Source organism: Citrus clementina, unplaced genomic scaffold (genome assembly GCF_000493195.1).
Source record: "Citrus clementina cultivar Clemenules unplaced genomic scaffold, Citrus_clementina_v1.0 scaffold_5, whole genome shotgun sequence".
Classification (NCBI taxonomy): Eukaryota; Viridiplantae; Streptophyta; class Magnoliopsida; order Sapindales; family Rutaceae; genus Citrus; species Citrus x clementina.
In genome coordinates, this window is record NW_006262201.1 from 7,120,244 (window position 1) to 7,126,428 (window position 6,185).

General features: G+C 32.9%; 1 long non-coding RNA gene across 1 annotated transcript; it reads left to right on the top strand.

The window, feature by feature from the left end:
• The first annotated feature begins 450 nt into the window (after nt 1-450).
• LOC112098432 lies at nt 451-992 on the top strand. Its single transcript, XR_002905540.1, has 2 exons — nt 451-558; nt 653-992. It is a non-coding gene; the product is annotated as an uncharacterized LOC112098432 (long non-coding RNA).
• The last annotated feature ends 5,193 nt before the right edge of the window (nt 993-6,185 follow it).

A 6,185-nucleotide genomic window follows, 5' to 3' on the forward strand; every position in this document is an offset into this window, starting at 1 on the left:
AAATTTTTATCTATGTCTCGCACTTACATAAAATAAAGGAAAAATTTATAATTATAAATAAATTAAGAACCAATGTCAATAATGTAAAATCAAATATTTAAACACTTCTGAGTTTAAGACTTTTTTCTTTCATATGTTAGAAAATAAAATTTTGATGGAATTTTTTTAAAAAATGAAATTGGGAATTAGAAAATTTCATTTCCAAGACTATCTTTCATTGGCTATGTCCAAGACGAAACAGATTAAAAGCAACTTTTGTAATTTACAAAATTACTGTAGCAAATGAGATGCGAAAGAAAAGACTGCACGTGATAATTGCGGTTAGTTTTCCCCTGTTATCAATTATTGCCACCGGATGGGACCCACGTAATTCGTCTAATTGAACTGTACCCGGTTATTCGCAATCCACACCGGGCAAACTTGAATCATCTATATATATTACATCAAATTGTCAAACCGGAAGCAAGAACTCAAAAAAGCAACTTAACTACTTTCGAACTCTGATTCCCGTAAGCAGAGATCTTTCTGATTTGAAGAACATGGAAACTACCTGCGCAGGTTTATAGGCCAACTTTATTTTAATATATATCGTTTATGCTTCTTATTTTAGTATATGCGGTTATAAATTAAATTTTTTATATGAAATTTTCAGGAAATAACTGGTCAGAGAGTTTCATCGTTCCTCCGGTGGCCAGTATTGCTGATGATGATGTCATGAACGACAATCTTGATCTTCTTAATGTCCCTCAATATGGAAGAAATCCCGACTACATGGGTTAAGTGCAGCACTGCTTTTTTTTTTTTTTCTGTTTTGTTTAATTAAATAAATGATAGGTATACTATTACCTATCAATCATGGCAATGTCTTAGTCTGGTTTAATTCAACTTATAAGATTTCTTAAGATGTACAAGAGATCTTTTTATTTACTTTTGAGCTAATTATTTCCCTGAAAAAGGAAATAAATCAATAAAAGTTATTGTGTGTGTCAACATATTGGTTATATTAGTCTATACACGTAGGTTTTAATTACGATATCTCTTCCTAAATATTTTACTTTTTTTGAAACAAACTCAAAAATTTGTTGTATAAAAAACACTATCACTTTCAATCATATGATGGTTACATTTTAATCATTTATTCATAACGTCCTCCTGATCCTCCATTGAGGATATTATAGTGTGTCATTCTGTAACCTAGAACTATCATTTCTTCCACCTCTACGATATCTTGTAATGTTACTTGCAGCTTCATAAGCCACAGAAACATCATCAAAATCAACAAATTGTTTTCTTTTCTTTTTTTTTAGGAAAGTAATAAGAAAAATAAAAGCTGCATTATTCTATTTATGATCAATAGAAGAATTCAAGTGACTGGAGAAAATTCAGATTGTTGAAAATGGGTTCTCAAACGAAATAAGCCTCAGGTAGTAGACCTCACCAACATCAGTACCGCTAATCTCCCTTTTCCATTCATTTTTCACTATGAAATTAATTACTAATTAATCTACAGTTAGTTTCTCTACAGCTAATAGGAACGTGATTTATTCCCGAAGGCTCGCATCTTTTTTATTCATTATCTACAGTGCACTCACCTCCAATCTATGTATAGGCAGACATGCATATTTATTATATCAAATAAGTTATTGATGGAAATTTCACTTTCGAAAATAGAGAATTATCCTTAATTAAATCTTAGTGGGCCTAAATTCGAGTAAGATTTAATGATGTATGATTCAAAATTATTGAAATCGGACATTTTAAACAAGAAAAAAATAAAAAATCTTGTTCGCTTTTTTAAATAATAAATTTCATTTTGATGGATTTTTAATATTAAATTAGACATTTGCTAAATTGGCTCAAATATAATAGATCTTAGACCTTGCTTTTAATGGATTTAATTAGGTTTTGGGCATTTAAATTATACAACTGGAGACAGAATTTATAAATAGATAAGATTCTAATGTGATTTTAAAATAAATTTGAACTTGAACTTGATGCATTGAATTAATCCAGAAAGGTAAATTTATAATTTCAACTTTTAAATAAAACATATCCTTTGGATTTTTTACATAAACTAGAGGCAATTGTACAATATTTACTTGACTAGTGGTATATATCCCAAATTTTTTATCCTAAGAAATGCCACATCATTTGGTTGATGAGGATAATATAATAAATTCACTTAGATATTATAAAAAATTCTCAACCAATCAATTAATAACATATCATTTTCATTGGGATGGAATTTGGAAAAAAAATTTAGGACGTCTATCATTACTTTAGTAAGAAAGCATATTAAGATGGACTAACATGTTTGGATGCCCCAGCCAAAGATGCAAGAGATCAATTTCTTTTGTTGTCTTGAAATCCCTACTATTTGACTCAACAACATTGGCAACATTTAACTCATTACTGCTAGAACAAAAAGATATCATAGACAAAGGATTGCTATTGCAATTTATTGACTCATACTCTAAAGATAGAGGTAACTCAACATCACATTCAATCTTGCGCTACTCATGCACAATAGCTCATATAGCCTATCTTTAGTCACTCCTTTCACTAGGATTTTCACTTGGCTAAAGCAAATAGATTTTTGAAGCACAACATCAATATCATTATCACGGAACAATTTTGAGACACTAATAAGGTTCTTAGTAACGCTAGGCACAAACAACGAGCTATTTAGTTTAATCTGTTTGTGCGGATCATAAGTGAGCAATATAGAGTATTCAATATGAGAAATCAAAAGTTTATCACCATTTCCAACAGTAGCTTGTCATTACCTTGATATTCTGAATTAAAGCTCATGCTTCCAATAGCACTGGTTACATGATTTGTAGCACCACTGTCAAGGTACCAAGCTCTACTATTCTCACCATCAACTGCAACCACATATGCTCTTCTTGGATCTCTTCTTCTATTTGGCTATGGAACTGATATGAACCCTCTTTAGAACTAACATGACCCTAACCAATTTAGTCTCTAAGATTGAAACCAATTTTTTTTTTCGAAGAGATTGAAACCAAATCTAAAATTGAATGGAACCGCGATTTGATGTCAATGAAAGTACGAACCTTGGTATGTGATGACGCCACCGTCACCTATGGATGATCTGATTGATAAGTCAAGAGTTTGAACACCACAGAAATCCGATAAGTTCAAAGGGTTAGTTTAAGAACCAAAGAGAATTAGCTTTCTCACCAATTGCATCAAAATTGATGTCTTTCTTATTGGATACAAGTACCTTAGATAGGGTTGGTTTATAAGAATTTTAAGAAATAAATCCTAAACCAAAATCAAATCAGAATCCTAATTTAAAGCAAATAAGAAAAGAAACTAAATCAAACCAGAATCCTTATTGGCTTAAATGCCTTGCATCAATTAAAAATGGAAACTAGGCAATTAAAAGAGAAATAATTGATTCATTTTGCCACTTGCCTACTCAAGAAATGGGAAAGTATCCTAAAAGGAAAGTAGTATATTTTCCAAACGAGAAAGCATCTGATAAGGTAAATAATATATTTTCTAGCCATAATGTGCAAACCAACTTGCTGATTTCATGGAAATGATTATGTGGAAACGTAAAAAGCCTGAATCACTTATTTAGTGGTCTGAATATCATGTGTGATTTCTTTAACGGGCCTCCACGAATTTGATTGAGCTCAAGTTGCTTAAATCAACCCATTAAGTGATTTTTTGAATTTTTTTGCACGAGCTCTTATGATGGGTCCAACAGGAACTTGAATGGGATCTGAATATACCTCATCCCATGTGCTTGTGACAGTTTTGTCCTCAATCTCATCATTCCCCTCATCTTGAAGAGGATTTATTCTCAAATTGTCACATGCATCAAAAGAACTCAAATTAAAAAATTAAAAGCAGCACTTATGTTGTACTTACCTAGCAAATCTAGCTTGTGTGCATTATCATTGATCCATTCTAAGACTTGGAAGGGCCATCCCCTTGAGGTAATAACTTGGATTTCATTTGTTCCAGAAATCGTTCCTTGCGCATGTGTAACTACACCCAATCGCTGAGTTCAAAGACTAGCTTGTGTCGCCCTTTGTTGGCTTGTTTAGCATATTGTTGAGTTCTCTGTTTGATCCGTTCTAAGACTTGGAATGGGCCATCCCCTCGAGGTAACAATTTAGATTTCATTTGTTCCACAAATCGTTCCTTGCGCATGTGTAACCATACCCAATCGTCGAGTTCAAAGGCTAGCTTGTGTCGCCCTTTGTTGGCTTGTTTAACATATTGTTGAGTTCTCCGCATGTGTAACCACACCCAATCGCCACGTTCATTTATCTACTTAACAATTTCAGTCTTTTTCTTGCCATCTAAGTTAAGACGCTTAGAAACTAGTAATGGAGTTAAATCTAATGGAGTTAAAGGATTAAAACCGTAAACAATTGCAAATGGGGAATACTCAATTGTAGAATGAATAGAATAATTATAAGCAAACACAACATGTGGCAAACAAATTTTCCAAATTTGGACATTCTTTTTAATGATAGCTTGCAACAGTGTGAATAAAGTTCTATTCACAACTTTTGTTTTACCATCAGTTTGAGGCTGGCAAGTAGTTGAAAACAACAATTTAGTTCTTAACTTAGCCCACAATTGTTTCCAGAAGTAATTTAATAATTTAGCATCCTTATTAGACACAATTATCATAGGCATACTATGCAACCTCACAGTTTCCCTAGAGAATAGGTCAATGACATTGGAAGCGTCATCTGTCTTGTGGTATAGAATAAAATGTGTTATCTTAGAAAATCTATCCATAACCACAAAAATTGAGTCTTTCCCTCATTTAGACCTAGGTAAACCTAGCACAAAATCCATTGAAACATAAGTATAAGGTGCACTAGGTATTGGCAACGGGGTGTATAAGCCATAGGGCTTCACTTTCGATTCGGGTTGCCTATAGATGACACATCTACCACAAAGTCTCTCAATATCTCATTTTATATGTGGCCAATAGAAGTGTTCTTGCAAAACTGCTAAAGTCTTTACGACTCCAAAATGCCCCATCAACCCTCCTCCTTGGGTTTCTCTCACTTATAAACCTGTCAAAGAACAATTAGGCACACACAATTTTTTTCCCCTATATAAGTAACCATCATGCCTAATGCACTTACCAATCGTGGTCTATTCACAAGTTTGGTATTCGACACTAAGATCATGGTCATTAGCATACAATTCCTTAATATGTTCAAAATCAAGCAGTTTAGCATTAAGTGTCAAGATTAAGACATATCTACGGGAAAACGCATCTGTAACAATATTTTCCTTACCTTGTTTGTAACGAATGATATATGGAAATGTCTCTATGAATTTTACCTGTCGAGCATGCCTTTTGTTAGTTTGTGTTAGCCTTTAAGGTGTTTCAAAGACTCATGATCGGTGTGGATCACGAACTCCTTAGGTCGTAGGTAGTGTTGCCACATTTCTAACACTCGAACCAATTCATACAACTCATTATTGTAAGTAGGGCAGTATAACGCTGCCTTATTTAGTTTCTCATTGAAGTAAGTAATTAGTCGTCCCTCCTGCATTAGGATTGTGCCTATACCAATACTTGAAACACGTTATCTTGTTTTTCTCCCTACTTGAATCCAACATCTTTTTTTATTACTTCGGCAAGCGGTGTAGCAAACAACATTTCTTTTCTAAGCACATCTAAAACAGATTTCAAATGTACTTCATGTTGGTTGAAGTTTTTGCTATATATGATGATATCATCAAAATAAATAACAAAAAACTTGCCAATAAAAGCTTGCAAAACATGATTCATAAGTCTCATAAAAGTGCTTGGAGCATTAGTCAGACCAAAAGGCATGACTAACCATTTGTACAAACTATATTTTACTTTAAAGGCAGTTTTCCATTCATTTCCTTCTTTCATTCTGATACGATGATATCCACTTTTCAGATCAATTATAGAAAATACACAATACTCATGCAATTCATCAAGCATATTGTCATACAAATTTATTGTACTCACAAGCGCAAGAATCTATTGTAGAATAGATTTTATGGTGGCGAGTGTCAATCCCACGAGAACGTAAATTTAATTATGTGTAGGGTTAATTTTCTACATGTATATGTGAGAAGGTTGGAAGTGAATTTTTTTAATCTTAAGATTTAAAATAAAATGGCGGGAATAAATTAAAGATGGA